Source organism: Lepidochelys kempii, chromosome 1 (genome assembly GCF_965140285.1).
Source record: "Lepidochelys kempii isolate rLepKem1 chromosome 1, rLepKem1.hap1, whole genome shotgun sequence".
NCBI classification, from domain to species: Eukaryota; Metazoa; Chordata; order Testudines; family Cheloniidae; genus Lepidochelys; species Lepidochelys kempii.
In genome coordinates this window covers 83,284,617-83,302,345 of record NC_136380.1, presented here as the reverse complement: position 1 = coordinate 83,302,345, position 17,729 = coordinate 83,284,617, and the positions used below count along the sequence as shown (strand labels likewise).

Genomic DNA, 17,729 nt, shown 5'->3' with positions numbered 1-17,729 from the left:
TCTCACACATTAAAGAAAGAAGCACAGCCATTTCATCCTGCAACCAGTGTGCCACTGTTTGTGTTCAGTGCCCAGAGACCCCCCCCCAGTTATAATAGTAATGATTGAGTTCTGTGCAGCATAAAAGAATATAGACCCTTTCACAATCTAAACTAGTTTCCCATTTATTTCTAAACCATTTTCAAGCTGCCCTTTTTGCTTTTTGACACCTTATGGTTTGCTCCAACCGACATGCTGTGTATGTCTGCCATCCTTCTGGTTCCTTCCTGTTGCCTAGCACCAGTGTCCTCTTTGTCCTTTCCTTTCACACCGTCTGAATACTGTTGAAAGAGTCATCACTTGAAGTCTCTCTCTGGTGGAGCATCCTTCTGTTTTTATCTAACAAGCCATACATCTCACAACTTTCATTCCCCTATGAGTTGATCCTCCTGAATGTGATTCTGCTCATGTATGCACGTGTGCTTAGCTAAATTGCTCTGTTTTGTATCCAACAGTTCTGCAAATGAATTTTGCTAATCTGAAACACCGAGAAAGGTTACCTTGTTTTTTCCAGAAAGCTTTTCCCAACTTCTAAGGAAAAAGGTAAATTTTTCTTTCTTTAAGGTGCTCTTTTGTTAGATGTTCAATGACGAAGGACTTAAGACAGAAAAATACAAAGCTATAACTCATTGAAAACGTTGATTTAAAAGAAAATACCCCACAACTTCAATAGGTTTCCTAGCAGGAAGAGAAAATCCAAGAAATTGTAACTTGTCTTTGTCTCACAAGCCATGTACAAAAGACCTCCAGTGAGAGTTTCTTTTAAATAGCTCTTAAAGCCAGGGTTATAAAAATTGAGTCACAGAAGGGGAGTAAAATTAACAAGTGAAAACTTGGTTTAAAGCATCGGGGAGAAAACATAGTTGATGTTGAAGAATGACCTTTTGAAATCTTTTCAGTATTTAAACATTTTAATGTTTAATGAACATATTTATCCTCTAAGATCTTGTATGTACAGCATGAGCTACATCAGAGGAAGCCTCTTTGTACAGATCTGCTAATATATCTTAACCTTGTTGTGAAGGACCCACTTCTAAAGGTGAAGTGGTAGCTTAATCTTCATAGATTGGCCTTTTGCATCTTTGCTCTGGTTGCAAACAATAATGCTCCTCTAGTCAGTTGTGTTGTTGGTTTTGTAACATGGATATTTGTCCACGAGGCAAAGCACGTCAAAAAGCCATCAGATACAAAGAATTTTCATTCTCCACTGATATGGCCCTGATGTGAATCAATGACCTGGAAGTGAAATGTCACACAGTTTATTACCAGTTCCCTGATCCTTTTAATCCCACTAAGGATCTAATAAAAATTATTCCAAAACCTCTTGTTAATTTGCTTTTGTTTTCTTTATAGTTAGCTCACTTGATATCATTGACTGGGATTTTCAGATTTTCTCCCGCTTCGGCCACAAAGTGATCGCAGGAACTGGCATAAGTTTCCATCAGTACACCTCATTTGATGTATTACTGAATTGTCCAGGTGCATTGATTTTTTTTTCCACCTTCCACCATCAGCTACTGGCCACTGGAGAAGGCAGCATATTAGATGTAACCCAGTACAGCAGATCCTAGGTTACTCTTGTTAACCAGTTAAATTACTGTGGTTAAAACAAATGGAATAAATAGCACAGGAATTTGAAGTTTCTTCAGAAAATACAGGAGTTAATTTAGAGATCATTACCCTAATTTTGGTTGATATTTAGCCTTCTGTTTCTTGAGTTGGAATGATGTTGATTTTTACAGCAAGTGTGCTGCTGCTGTAGCATCTCCATTATCATCTTCACATGCAGCTATTTTATTAAGACAAAGAAAAAAGATTTCTTTTTGTAGTTCTTCAGAACAAATTTCAAGATCAATATGGTTTACTAGCTTTTCTTTGAAAAATCAAACTGATTATCTGATTCTTTGTGGAAATTAGCTCTTTAAGCATTGTGAACCCCTGGTATGGCTTATGCATGTATCTTCATAGGATTTTTAATATGCTCAGCAGGATTGCTGCCTGGAAACTATGTTTATTGGTGCTATATAAGTATTATAGATAATTTTTCAGCTTTTATCCTTAATGTCTTTTTCTGCATCCTTCATTTTATTTTTAACCACATTTTGAATTTGTATCCACCAAGTATCATGGATTTTGCATTTATAAATTTCACTTTAATCATTTAGACCTAATTGTCAAGCAAACATTTTGCAAGTCATTTATCTTTGTATATTTTTCCCAATAGATAATTGCTTTGAAATTCATGCTGTCTGAGCTTTTAGCATTTATTAGATAATAAGAAGTTATTTGAATGTTAATACTGAATTTTTTTCTTTTCTTTGTTCAGATGAGTCAGGATTTCATTTTTCCAGTGGTCTTGTACTGCTGAGAGCCTATTGATGTCTTTGGAACTGCATATTACCTCATCCTGTATTACTTTGTTACTGACGTGGTCACATGTTCCTGACTTCCACCGTACTCCAATAGAGTAATTCAGCTTTTTGCCTTTCTCTGACCAAGGTTGTGCAAGATTAGCTGCACAGGTGTATGAACAGTATATTACCCTTTCCTATCAGCAGATGGGGAGAGACAAAATTGAGGAAGTCATTCTTCAGACATGATTTCTCTTTTAAGAAGGAAGTATCTATTGCAGCAATTTCCCTCATTCTTCAGCCTTTTTTGGAACATATATTGAAAAAATGTTTCTCATGAAGTCGCTAATAATACTTCATTTATTCAATCCATTTTACAAAGACTAATCCTCAGACCACCCCTCTGTTGTAGGTTGCTGACTCACATGTGAATTTTTGTTGGAAGCTTGTCAGCAATTAATTTTATTATAAAAAGTAGATCTGTTTATTTCACCAAATCTATTAAGAAAAAGGAGGACATTAAACTAGAGGTATTGCCCCTCTTGATAAGCAATGGTAGGACTATCTTTAACAACTCACTTTGAAGTGGATTTCACATGTAATATTCAATCATTTGGATGCTGGTTCTTTTCAGGTCTTGGATGGGCATCAAAGCAGTTCCTCTGTTTTATCAGTACATGGTGACTTATGCTTTTCATAGACTTCCATAGTGCCCTTCGAACTGTAAAGGAAGAAGGAAGTGCTGTGAGATTTCTCCAAAATGTTTTCCTAATCTTCAGCTAAGTGGAAGGTCTCTTTTCTCTGAGGCAAACTAAGACTTCTCTCTGTACAAAAATTTGCTCTCTACAATCTATGAAACTTGTCTTATCTCACTAAAGACCACAAATTATTCTTCAGTTTATATAGAATTCTATTTAATAAAAAATATTTGAGCCAAATTCTGTTTTCTGTGTGTGGAAATAGAAGACATTTGACAAATATGTATCTTGATATGCAGTCCATTTGGATTGCATGTAAAAGTCCATAGTCTCGTGCCAAGAGAATGCATCATCTTAATTCACATTTGCTATAAGTGGGGTGTAGAAAAGTGCAGAAATGCCTTAAGGGCACAAGAATTCATCCTGCAGAGCTTCTAAACTCTGCAGGACAGTGCTGTATAAAAGCTGGGAAAGTATTTCCATTACAGCACCCTGTTTTTAACATGGGAAGAATGTCCTTTCAAAACATTTTCAAGTTTCCTTCCTCTGAGGTTGTGAAACTTTTTTTTTATTAAGGCTCGGATAAGGCACAGTGTTTTCTCATTTGAATGCTAGAGGGCACTATAGGTACACAAGTGAAACTGCCAAAAATTGGAAGTAATATGCTGTCATTTCAAGCTATTCCTGCTCATACTAATATTTGCAGTTCTTGCAGAAGATAGTGTCCGTTGCTACCAGGGAAACAGAAATTCTATTTTTGTGAATGGACACTGGTTACATCTGCTTCTATTTAAACACCAGTGATCAAATGTGGCCCCACATATTTAAATCGGGATAAGATTGAGAAATATTCCCATCTTGCAGGACACTTACCCTCTTCCTTTCTGTAAATGAATTTGTCTTTTTCTGAAGAGACCATGATGAAAACTGCAGTAAGATAATAGGCTAGGCAATTGCCTCCAGTTAGTCAAGGCTTTTTGTAAACTAATTATTTAATCAGCTGTAAGCCCACCCTGGAGTAGATACATATGCAGTGAGTACAGAACTAAAAGTCACATCCCAACCAGAAGTACGATCTGTCTGTCTGTGCAGTTTTGTTGTAGCCCTGGTGGTCTCAGGATATTAAAGAATCAAAGTGGATGAGGTGATAACTTTCATTGGACCAACTTCTGTTGGTGAGAGAGACAAGCTTTTGAGTTTACACAGAGCTCTTCATCAGCTCTGGGGAATGTGCTCAGAACCACAGCTATATACAAGGTGGAACAGATTGTTCAGCTAAGTAATTAACACACATTTCAAGGGATCATTCCAGGTGAAGTGGCCAGTTAACATCTCTCCAGTCATAGGGGGGAGAGGAGAAAAAGATTGCGGGGAAGGCTGGGAAAGGAGATTATAGATTGTAATAAACCATAAATCCAGCGTCTTTATTCAGTCCCTGATTTTTGGTGGCTAGCAAAGTTATGAATTTAGGCTCCCTGGCTCATCTTTTGAAGGTGTGCAGGTTTCTTTTGAGGATGAGGACTGAGAGGTCACATATACAATGATTGCTTTGTGCAAAGTATTTATATAAACCACACAGAAGGAACAACGAGCCAGGCTACTGATATAAGGGAAATCTCCATCAATGTGGTCTCTGGTTCCGGCTCTGGGGTGTCCGTTCAGTCCCGTACCAACGAGGGCCATGCCAGCACTGGCTGTTTCTGTGCTAGCAGTGTATCAGGAAGCAATGGTACTCTGCTTTTATGTCCTAACCCCTCCCTGGGCCCAGGAGTTTTCCAGGGCGGTGTCATTTGTAGCGCCATTGTCTGGATGGACTGTTGAACCAGTGGGTCTGTCAGCACTGCACACCAGTGTTTCCCTTCCAGTCAGTGAAAGTGATGCCGATGCCAGGCCCAAAGGACCACCTTAGCACCAGGAACTTCCTCAGCACCCTGCTGTTCGTGCTGCTGATGTTACTGTGACAGCACTTACCACCTACCATTTTGACATCAAGTCACGTCAGTACCTCTGCTGATTTCGGGGTCAACTGCTTCTGGCACCAGAAACAATGGTTGTGTACTTGGTGCCGGGAGTACCAGTTCCACCATCAGTGCCGGATCTCTCCATTCTAGGCTATGGATGAGGCAGACCAGTTGCTCATACCCGCAGAGCTGGCTCCACTCTTTATCCTCTGAAGCATCGGATTCCTTGGTGTCCAGGTTGGGATCTTCCTCCTTCTGCTCTCCGTCACCTGACCCACATTGAGGGCTATTCATGGAGCTCTGTGAGTACCAGCATTGACAGTCGTCTAGCATTTGGGACAGGGGTCCCTGGCCCAGTGCCTAATGGCCACTACTAGTGATCTCCATGGCATCCAGGGGACACTCCTTGGTTGTGGAAGTCCCACTCCTCATCTTGCTCTAAGGCGAGATCTCCGAGCAGGTCTGTGTCTGTCAATTTGCTGCAGGCCCAGGCACTGCTAAACCTTCCCTCATCGAGTCTTCAGAGTCTTCCTGTCCAGATCTGTCAGTCCTGGACCAGGATCCAGCTCAGGCACAGTTAACAGCTTTGTCTTCATCCCTAGACAATTCTGCAATGGCTGGCTCTTCCTCTCCTTCCGTACAGGAGGATTTCAAGGCATATGAAGACCATTTGCAGCATGTGACTGCTTCCCTGAGTATTCAAGTGGAGTTCCTGCAGGACAATACCCGTACATTATTGGGTATCCTGCAGCCATCTGTCCTGGAAGAGTCGTCCTCCCTATTAACAATATGCTCCTAGAGCCTGCTAAGGTTCTGTGGAGCGTGCTGGCTTCAATACCATTTACTGTGAAGCAGTTGGAGAAACACTACTTCGTTCTGGTGCACCCAACCCCAGATTCCCTGACTGTAATAATGGTGAACAATAGAGCCCAGCAATGAAAATTTAAGTCAACTTCTTAGTATAAAGCCTCTAAACAGATGGACCTGATAGGTAAGAAGATGTACACCACCTCTTCTTTTCAGATGCAGATTGTAAATAACCAGGCATTGCTATCCAAATACAGCTTTGTGAACTGGACAGCAGTGTCTAACTTTGCAGACCAGCTGTCCAAAACCTTGAGGGAGGAATATCGGATGGTTATCGCCAATTGCTGCTTGGTGGCTAACGTCATTGCAGTCTACGCTGGACATCGTGTATACTTTGGCCAGAATGATGGCCTCAGCAATGACCAAGAGAAGGGCATCCTGGCTGCAAAATTTGAGTATTGCTCCTGATGTGCAGCAAAATAGATAGTATTTGCCCTTTGATGTCTGAATGCTTTTTTGGACAAGATAGATAGGACTCTGCATTCCTTCAGGGATTCTAGGGCTACCCTACAGTCCTTAGATGTGTCCATGCCAGGAGTGCAGAGATGCCCCTATAGTGGTCAGCAGCAGCATTATGGTATTTGGGCAGCATTTCCCTCCCTCAAGACAATGGGACTATCCCAGAAAGGTGCATAGGTCCCAGCTGAAGAGGCATTTGGGTACAGGGTTTGGCCAATTGACATGCTTTCCCCACCGGCACTCCCCAAGTGCCCATTTTGACTCCCTGATCCAGAGCAGTGGTCTAGTCGTGGCTCCTTTTTTCCCCATCCCCTCTGTTTGGGGACAGGCTGGCTTGCTTGCTTTCACAGTGCTTGGGTCTCAGTCTCCACGGACAGCTAGGTCCTAAACACCATCAGATTGGGCTATGCCATCCAGTTCCTTTCCTTCCCTCCCTGTCCCTCTTCAGGGACCCCGCTCATGAGATACTTCTCTTCAAGCAGGTCTGCTCTCTACTGGCTTTGGGAGCAGTGGAGGAGGTTCTGCTGGAACACCAGGGTCACAGCTTCTATTCCTGGTATTTTCTGGTGCCCAAATCCAAGGGAAGTATAAGACCAACTTTTGACCTTCACGGCCTCAACAAATATATCAGATACATGAGATTCTGACTGTCCTCCCAACATTGCCTCAAAATGACTGTTTTGCTGTTCTGGGCCTTAAGGACACCTATTTTCGTCCAGCCCTTACCAACTAGGTCTGTTGTCACCAATGCCTCCTTGATGGGCTGGAGAGCACACCTGGGGTTGCTGAAAGTTCAGGGTCATGGTCAGAACAGGAGGCCTCACTGCATATCAACATGCTGGAGCTTCAGGGCATCCACAATGCCTGTCATATTTCTCTGGACCATATTGGGCTCAGTGGTTCACATACTTACCATCAATATCACCATGATGTATTATGAACAGGCAAAGGAGAGCATACTACAGGGTGCTCTGCCAAGAGGCAATCAGGTTGTGACAGTTCTACATTGAGGAAAGTATCACTCTGGTAACTGATCACTTGCTTGGGGTACAGAATCATCTTATGGACCATCTCAGCAGGAACTTTCTCCTGTGTCATAAGTGGTCCCTGAAGCCAAGTGTCCTCTGGGTCATCTTGGGGCATTCCGACGATCGACTGGTTTGCTCCAAGGAACAGCGAGAAATGTCATCCGTTCTGCTCTCAAGGGGGGCCTGAGTCTGGGTTTCCTGTCTGTCACTTTCCACCTTAGCTGGCAGTTGGCTGTCCTGTATGCTTTCCCCCCAAACCCTATCATCCCACAGGTTGTTGGTCAAGCTGAAGGTGTATCGGGTCGAGCTCATTATCATTGCCCTGGCATGGTTGAGGCAGTGCTGGTGATCTCTAGCCTTTTATCTGGACGGGATTAAACTGTTGCATGCTTTGCCTTGCCTTTTTTTTGTCATATGCAGATCACATGAAGGCACAAGTGGTCTCTTCTCAGATCTCTAAAATGGATAACATTCTGTATCAAGACTGTATATGAAATCACTTGGCTACACCTCATCAGGTGCGAGCTCATTCTATGAGAATGCAAGCACTGTCAATAGCGTTCTTCAGTGGCGTCTCAATATTGAACATTTGCAGGGCTGCTACGTGGCCGGCCATCCATACATTACAAACCGCTATGCCATTACTATATCTGCCAGAGCGGATTCAAATTTTGGTAGGATGGTCCTGCAATCCTTGGTTGGTTAGACTCTAAGCCCTGCTTCCTGGGGTGGGTACTGCTTGTGCGTCACCTATGTGGAATACATGGTTGCATCTACTCGAAAAAGAAGAAACCACAGTTACTTACTATTACTATGATTCTTCTTCGAGTAGTGTCCCTATGGGTGCTCCACTCTAGGTGCGTTTGCATCCTGTGCTCCTCAGATTGGAGATTTTAGATAGCACTGTCCATTTGGCCCACGCATGTGCTCTACCCATCTTGTGCCCTTCACCAGGGCTATATAACACTGCATGGATGAACTACTGTTTGTTCTTTCTCAACTGCCCCAGCCTGAGACAGAGCTTGAACAGCGCCCAAGTTGAGATTACATCAGCTATATTTTTTTCCTCTTGTTCGTGATAGGGTTAGTTCCTAGAGTTTCCATTAGTTGGTGGTAGTAATCCTTTTGTTTCTTTAGTTTATGAACAAAAGTACAGCAAAATCTAAAAATTTTTTTTCTTATTAGGATACTAGCTGTTGCCCATCCATCTATTTTTTTTTTTAATTTATTCCCTTCAGGGGAATTGAAAGCAGATTTAAAGGTTGTCTTTCATGCCAAGAGGCTATCCCGGTCAGTGAGGGACATTCCCACTTTATAGTCTCTTGGGGAATCACATGTCCCTCAGAAGTCTAATTTCTGCCTTAAATGAAAGTCGAGAGCCAGAAAGAACCAAGAACTGAAACCGCTTCTACTTAAGATGGAGAGTTTGCTCTGACCAACTTCTGACCCAGAGACCTCCCTCGTGCACAACGGCCCCTTGCTAGGTTGACCATGTCAACTTCCTTGGCAAAACACTTCTCTATAGCTTCAAAGATGAAATCAATGGAATCCTCTCAAAAACACTCTAGGAAACGGGCTTCAAATCCCTTGGGTAGAGAATTTACCACAGAGACAATCTCAGGCCAGATCTACCACCTCAGCACCCACTGCTCTCTGACTCAGTACCCACGAGGCTGAAGGCTTCTCAAGTACCTCTACCACCAGTAAGCCTGAGGACTCTGCATTCAGGCTCTGGAAGATCAGTTACCATCAGTTGAACAGAGGTGGTAGAGAGAGAACTACAGTTACGCTAAGTAACCATTTCTTAACTCTAGTGACGCTTCTGCGAATGTTGCACTATGCAGTAATATGACATAAATTCATTCAGATGTTGCTGTTCTATTTAACCTGGTTCTCCACTGATCTCTACCTTTTGGAGTTCCAAATATGTACCGTGCAACATGGACTCAGAACCTTTGAAAACATGACTAGATCTACAGCACAGAGAATCTCTTTGAAGGAGTCATGACTGATCTCACCTTTAAGTTCCTGTTCTCTTACCTTTTGCTGTTGGACTTGAAATTGTTGGTGTATTACCGGGATGATATTTCTCTTGATCCAAATAAATCAGGTATGTGGAGCTTGGTGTACACATTCATTGAGCATTAACAGTATTTTAGAAACATGGCCTCTGTGTTTCTCCATATGCCCCCCAGGCTTCACTCAGCTTCAGCAAACTTCTATAAAAGCAGTGCCCTTTCTGGCAGCCAACAGCAAAAAATGAATGTTCCACTAGTGGAACTGCACCAGTGATAGCAGGGATAGAAGCTGTAATATAAAAAGGACTAAGGATTTTTTTTCCCACAGTTTAACTTTGCTCAGAGATTCCTTAAGGGACTAGTTAATGTCTTTAAACTAGTCAGACTACTGTGCTCAGTATTCCAGTTTATATTGTAAGGCACTTTCAGTATGTTTTATCTGTTTTTTTTCCCCTTTCTTTTACAGCATCCAGCACAGTGTTTGGGTGTCTCAGTAGTATATTACTACTAATAAAATTTGTGCTGCAAAAAGTGATCTCAACTTCGGTAGCAAAGAGAGTAACGAGTGGAATGTAACTTGATAGAAAATAGGGGTATGAGTAGACCGATCAAAAGGGAGGCCATGTATGGAAAAAGCTATGGCCCACTTTTCTCTCTCTTCTGTGAGATGGCAACTTCCATGATGCAAGGCAAAAGCTACTCAACCATGTAAAATTTGAAACTTCAACAGATTTCTTAGCTATTTTTGCTTCTGAACTTCTCTGATAACCTGTGTTCATATACACTGATGCATCCTTTGCTTTAATGTTTAATGTATAATCTCTGTCCTCTTGAGAATATAATAGATAAAAATGATGTAGCTCTTTGAAGGCAGAATAAGGAGCTTCCCTGGTAATTCTTATTTCTGCTTACAAAGCATTTCTGTTCGCTACACTGATATGTTTTTGAGTTTTTGACTTTGCCCTAGTTGCTCCCAAAGACCCACCACAGATAACAAAATTCGTCATGTGCAGTGCAGCTGGAATTCTCAGAGGTCAATTCATCAGTTGCCCACACTTCTTTTTTTTCATTTTTGTCATTTTATGGTCTTGCCATTTTAACACGTGTGTCTGCGATTCCTTATGGTAGTGTTTGTGTTCCTACTTAAGAGCCTCTTTCATGCAACGTAAATAACTTCCTGTATAATCTCCCATGAACAAAGGTTAGACTCTCCATGGTTCAGTAATTGCAGTGTTGAGGATCCTGGGAATAAATTGCTCATGCACATACAGTCGAGGAGAATGTTGGGTCATACTTTAAATCTTGCAGCCTTAATTTTTGCCAGTTCAGGATAAAATCAAGGTAACACAGTGCCCAAATTCTGTGCTCAACTGCAGTAAGACTGTCTACTGGCCTGATAACTTACTGTATGGATCTGATACCCAGGGCCATGGGTTCTCAACCTGGAGGCCATGAGAATAGGTCCATAGGGGTCATGACCATCTCCCCACCCCCACCCCCACCCCATGGCTAAATGGACAGAAGCCTTTTTCTTCTTTTGTTGTAGGATTGCAATATGAAAAAAGTTGAGAATCACTGACCAAAGCAATATTATGTCATACTTTTACTGTGATCTTAAAAAACACAATTGAGATTCTTGTTGACACTGTCAGTAAACAGGCCAAGGATTCAATTAATATGGGTTCCGAGCCTAGTCTTTAGACCTACTGGTAGTCTTTCAAAATTAGTAAGGTATATTTATATGGAGTGGAGGAGGAGGCTAGTACTGCTGTCTCCAGAGATTCATTCATCTAGTTTCTGAAAAATTAAAATTTCCATTAAAATGCTAAATAAATTCTTGGTGAGTCTCTTTCTGCTATAAAGAAACCTGCACACAGGGCTATGAACTACTGAACCTTGGCTGCTTTTCATCTCATAAAATTTCACTTTTGTCAATTGATAAAGCCTACCTGCATGGATTTTTGAATCTGATAACCTAGAAGTGGCACTTTTTTGCTTTGAAATTTGGATTTCCCATTTTTCAGAATCTGAGCCTCATATTATGTAGTTATGCTTGTTTTTTACTGATAGAAGAAATGAGTGCTACCAGATTCTCCTCCTTTTTCTAAAAATAAAGTGGCATGAAAGATAGAGATCAGAGCAGTAGGAGTGGTGTTGATTTCTGTCTTTTGTGATGGAGGTAGTGGGAAGCTGGCCACTTTGGCTGATTGCCAGACCTAGTAGTAGGAAGAGATTTGTTTCCTGCTCTGAATTACAGAAAAACAATTTTGGTGTAAGAAGCTATCCTCAACAGAATCTTTAAAACATGATAAAATGAGAGGTAACATTTTTATAATTCAATATTTTTAATCCCAAAATGTAATTTACATGAGAAATCACCATTGTATTTTGTTACTACAATGTCATTTACTTATAAATTAGTATTTTCAACCTTGTATTAAAAACTTACTACAAAAATGCTTGTATTACTTTATTTTTATATTGGGATATTTGTTACTTTTTTATATTAAAGAAATATTTAAAAGCTATGTAACTATTTCTGCTGTATATTTTTGAAGTATAACTATGTGTCCCCTATATAGTGTGTCCACATATGTCTTTGGTTTGTCACTACATCTTTCGGGACTTTTTTCATTACTAATACAGAGTACCTTGCCTTCAGGAGATACTGATTGATTTGTCTTCCTTTTTTCTCCTCTTCTCTCCTCCACCACCCCCAAAACCACTAAATTATATACTGAGTTTTACAAGGTTTGCTTTTTATCTTAGAGAAATAAAAGAACTTGGAGAGAGAAAGAACTTTGGTTTTTATATGTACAATTTTAAATAGTAAGGGCTTAAGCAAGTAACGTAGGAAAACAAAGTATGGAATATTTAAAAACTGACAGTGTATGGGATGTCAGTGGCAGATCTTTATAAGATTAAATACTTAAGTGCTAGGTGTAGATAAGCTTTTTAAAGTAATTCTAGTAGGTAATTACTGGTGTTACAGTAGTCCGAGCAGGATTGATGGCAGTTTCATTGGCTGTAACAGTTACTAAAGTTCACATTTTATGACCTCCTTAAAAATATAAATGTACAAGCTTGTGAATTGCTCTCTGGAGTCATCCTGAATTAACAAATACTGGGTGGTTATAGCCCCTTAAAATTTTTCCAGTAGATTATTTCTATCCACCACCATCAAACTTAATAGTTTTTGAAAGAATTCATGTGTGGTTAGTGCAGACCCTTCCATAACAGCACACTGGTTTGTCTCAAATTATTCTCAGGAAGTTGTTAGCTGCCATTCTGAAAACACTACTGGGATCCCTGGTCTTTTTTTCTTTTTTTTTTGAAAGGTTGGTTAGGCAAATTTCTCTCTCCATGCATGTCTCTCAAGAAGTATATTGTTGCCTTCAGTCCCAGTCTTTCTGCCTCGAACAGCAAAACTTGCAGCTCTTTGGATTTGTTCTTTTATTCTTCGTTTTTCTTCTCTACTGTGGCTTCCCTCCTTTCCCTCTGACCTACAAGATCCAGCTGCTTCAGAAACGGAGGTTTTGCCACCTCTTTCCTCTCTCTCAAACAAATGTGAAGTCTCTATTGAGTTGGGCATGGGACTTGCTAATTATTAAAGGGCTAATGTGTGGTAGTAGAAATGATTATGGGTTTAGTGATTTTGCAAAGGGACTTAGCCTAGTTGTAAGTAAAAAAAAATGATTTTTGTGGAGTTTAAATACACAAAAAATAAAGTTAAAGTATTTGAATATAATAAAATGAACTTGAATTTTGGAAAAATCCTTTTTTCGTTTGCATGAAATTTCCTAATAAATGGTTTCTCTTAATCACCCAGTGACACCAAATGAACTTTGGTCAAATTAATTCTGCTCTTAGGACAGCCCTGACTCTTTCACAGAAGGAAAATAGAAAATTGGGAAATAGAAAATTGGAAATTCTGTCTGTAGACAGGAAAAATTAGAGAATGAGGGGGAAATGAGATTCATGTGAAAAGGTAACCAGAAGCTAAAACTTTACATCTGAGAAATCACTTAAGATTCAGTAGTTTTGGTGGTGGTGAACAGGTCTGATCCGGTCCCCTGGGTTTCTTTTTGGTCCATCTATGATTTGGACCTAATAGAGAGCTCAAAGTTCACTGATAATGTGTATAAAAGTTCCCAAAGCCCATGGGAAAATACTTCCAGATACTCAAATGCCAAAGTTGTCTCCATGACACTGGGTACTCTTCTTTATGCAGCCTTGGAGGCAGACTAGACCTGTCAATCAGCAGCAGAAGATGTGTGATTCCACCACCAAGGAACTGCCAGTTTTTTTCAGCCTCTCCAGCTGCAGAGCAAATGTAAGGGAAGAGGAAAAAACAAGTTTAATCTGCAGGCTGTGAGGGTCTGCCTTAATCAGCAGAGAGGGTTCCCTTTCACCTCATAGTCCTCAGGACTCGCTGTTCCCCCTGTTCATCAACGGGAATGCAGCATGGCAGAGAAGGCCGAGGGGGAAAACCAGACACTGTCTCTTGCACCTCCCCTGCTGATTAAGTGTCTGCAAGGAGATCTAAGCTGATCTGTGGAGAACTAGGCCTCTCTCAACTGCTCAGGCAAAGCAGTCTTTCCTGCAGCCTCCCTGCCTGAGCAGGATAGCTCCCAGGAAGTATTGGCATCGCCTCAGCAGCAAATGTAGTATCAAAGGGCTGGGGAAGCTTCCTGCCCAGCCACTGGAGCATGCGCTCACAGCCATGATTGCTGACCACACAGTGGCTACTCAGCTTCTCCCCCACACCTGCTGTGACAGCCTGGAGCTACTGACAGGGCTCCAGAGGCAGAGCAAGGAGAGCCTGGTCAGGGGCTCTCCGGTCCAAACTTTCCCTCCACCCCCCTTCAAGCTCTTCAGGGGCTCAGGGCTACTCCTTGGCAGTAATGTCAACCCATTGCTGCCTCCCATTGCAGCAAGCGGGCACAGGACTCTTTGATCCTGCAGAGTTGAAGCCTGGTGCCCCTGGGGTGGAATCAGAGTATCTCCAGGCCGCATCCAGGAATCTCTTGAACAGGAATCCCTAGAAAGCCCCTTTCTGGAGCCCAGTCCAGCAGAAACTCCACTCTGAATACTCTCTTTCTCAGGGCAAGAAAGCTTCCCAAAAGAATAACCACAAGGTCTCTTTCCTCTCCCCCCAACCCCCGAATCTGCAGGAAGTCTTCAGTCTAAAACTTCTCTCTTCCCCATCTGAGGAAGAGGAGGATCAAGAAGAGACATAAGGAAAGGGGGGTCTCACAGATGTTCAGACCCCTCTAGTCACCCCAGTGTAAAACATTAAAAAAAAAAAAAAAAAAGGGTTTTGAAGAGTGTTATTCAGGGGATTCCTCTAGGAGATGCTCTAAGAGATGCAAAGTGAAATCTCTTTCCCTGCCTCCAGCTGCATAAATCTGCAGAGTGCAGCAGGGCAGATAATCCTCGGTGCCTGGTTTCCCTGCTCACTGCTGAATGCAGCACGAGATAATTATCAGTACTGGGTTGTCTTGCTCACTCTCATAGAGTGCAGCATGGGAAATCAATGCAGAAAAGATCAGGTCAGAGACATTTGCTGTTTCCTCTAGGTGTGCAAACACAATCTCACAACAGGAATTCTCCCTATGTAAGGGAGGAAGGCCAACACTCCACATCAGAGCTAGAGATGCAAATAGTAAAATATTAAAAATAAAACTCTCAGAGGATAGACTTTCAGGTAAGAGTGTATTGCGTATTCTGAGTATTGAAACTACAATTACTAGGTCTGCAGATGCCTTAGAAAAGCTGTAGCTAGATACCCTTCCTCACATACCCCGTGGGTTGTTGTCCTTATTGGACAATTGGACAACCTTATTGGGCTGTTGTCCTCAGCTGCCACTGTGGGTTGCCAAGTCCTAATTATTGGTCTGTCATTCACAGCTGCTGCTCTGGGTCACCAGACCTTGATGTCTTGGTTATTACTCTCAGCTTCTTTTGCAGGTTACCTTGTCTTGCTTCAACCTCCTTCCCCCATCTTGCCAACAAGAATGAATAAATAAAACAGAACTGCCATCTGAGATGCTTGGTAGATTTTCAGAAGCAGTGCTAGCATGGGTGGATGGTAGAGCAAGTGTGGTCCCTCTCAACCTATTAAAAAAAAATTGAATGACTCAATGAGCTTTCCCTGAGGAAGATGAGGTGTCAGGGTGTGCAGACACCTGCCATGACAACATTATCCAAGATCCATCTTAGATCTCCTATGAATGGGAGTAATAGAACTTGCCCCTCCTTTTCAGAGAAAATAAGGCCTTTCCTCATATTGTTCCCATTCTCCCCCACCCTCCCAAAAAGTCAGAAGGGTAAAGAGCAGTTCTTGACATCAAATATTTCAACAGATCTGTTAAATCAAAATTCAAGATGGAAACCTTAAAATCCATAGTAGCTGCCATCAGCAGAGGGAACTGGATAACATCAATAGATGTGAAGGATGTTATGACAGATGGGAATTTCCTGCAATATCTTGCACAAACCTTACTGAATTAAGTTATGCATCTTAGGAGCTCTTGCATTAAAAATGCAGATGTTTGTGTTTGTGGTATGTAATGTGGTATGACTAATGTAAATCATGTAAGTATAATGACCTTCAGAGGACTCTTAAACAATGGGCTTAAGACCAGAAAGAACGGTTAGTTGAGTGGGATTCCTAGGAAATGCTTGCGAGGAGTGGAATGCAAATGACCCACCTCCAGATTCATCCTCTTGAAGCTGTACCTTGAGTAGAAACCCATTGTCTGAAATCTATTTGCAGTCTCTTTGAAGACTCAAACTAGATAAAAACAACAATGAGTCCAGTGGCACCTTTAAAGACTAACAGATTTATTCAGGCGTAAGCTTTCATGGGTAAAAAACCCACTTCAGATGCATGGAGTGAAAATTACAGATACAGGCATAAATATATATTGGCACATGAAGAGAAGGGAGTTAGCTTACAAATGGAGAACCAATGTTGAAGGCCAATTCAGTCAGGGTGGATGTGGGCCACTTCCAATAATTGATGAGGAAGTGTCAATACCAACAGGGGGAAAACTGCTTTTGTAGTGAGCCAGCCACACCCAGTCCCTATTCAAGCCCAAATCGATGGTGTTAAGTTTGCAAATAAATTGTAGCTCTGCAGTTTCTCTTTGAAGTCTGTTTTTGAAGATTTTTGTTGAAGAGTGGCTACTTTTAAATCTGTCCAGGGAGATTGAAGTGTTCTCCTACTGGCTTTTGTATGTTAACCATTCCTGATGTGTCCATTTATCCTTTTATGTAGAGACTGTCCGGTTTGGCCAATGTACATAGCAGAGGGGCATTGCTGATACGTGATGGCATATATAACACTAGGAAAGGTGCAGGTGAATGAACCCCTGATGGTCTGGCTGGTGTAGTTGGGTCCTATAATGGTGTCACTAGAGTAGATATGGGGACAGAAAAGGCAACTGGGTCACGGGGATTAGTTCCTGGGTTAGTGTTTCTGTGGTGTGGTGTGTAGTTGCTGGTGAGTATTTGCTTCAGGTTATGGGGCTGTCTGTAAGCGAGGATTGGCCTGCCTCCCAACGCCTGTGTGAGTGGGGGATCGTTTTCCAGGATAGGTTGTAAATCACTGATGATGCGCTGGAGAGGGTTTTAGCTGAGGGCTGTACGTGATGGCCAGTGGTGTTCTGTTGTTTTCCTTGTTGGGCCTGTCCTGTAGTAGGTGACTTCTGGATACCCGTCTCGCTCTGTCAATCTGTTTCCTCACTTCTCCAGGTGGGTATTGTAGTTTTAAGAATGCTTGTTAGAGATTTTGTAGGTGTTTGTCTCTGTCCGAGGGATTGGAGCAAATGTGGTTGTATCTTAGGGCTTGGCTGTAGACAATGGATCGTGTGATGTGTCCCGGATGGAAGCTGGAGGCATGTAGATAAGTATAGCAGTCAGTAGGTTTCTGGTATAGGGTGATGTTTGTGCTACTGTCAAGGTTCCTTCCCCACTCTGAACTCTAGGGTACAGATGTGGGGACCTGCATGAAAAAGCCCCTAAGCTTATTCTTACCAGCTTAGGTTAAAAACTTCCCCAAGGTACACATTTTGCCTTGTCCTTGAACCATATGCTGCCACCACCAAGCGTTTTAAACTAAGAACAGGGAAAGAGCGCACTTGGAGACGTCTTTCCCCCCCAAGCCCTACACCCCCTTTCCTGGGGAAGGCTTGATAAGAATCCTCACCAATTTGTACAGGTGAACACAGACCCAAACCCTTGGACCTTAAGAACAGTGAAAAATCAATCAGGTTCTTAAAAGAAGAATTTTAATTAAAGAAAA

The 17,729-nt window shown here is 41.8% G+C and overlaps 1 protein-coding gene across 2 annotated transcripts in view; it reads left to right on the top strand.

The window, feature by feature from the left end:
* Nucleotides 1–9,738, top strand: part of RBM26 (RNA binding motif protein 26) — a 115,336-nt gene extending 105,598 nt beyond the window's left edge. Inside the window, exons 25-27 of one of the 2 annotated variants that reach the window (XM_073347385.2) lie at nt 495–582; nt 1,393–1,518; nt 2,366–9,738. The gene's annotated coding sequence lies outside the window, so the exon portion shown is untranslated. The remainder of the gene's footprint in view (nt 1–494; nt 583–1,392; nt 1,519–2,365) is intronic. The other variant, XM_073347394.2, reaches the window with a different exon arrangement.
* Nucleotides 9,739–17,729: the final 7,991 nt, after the last annotated feature.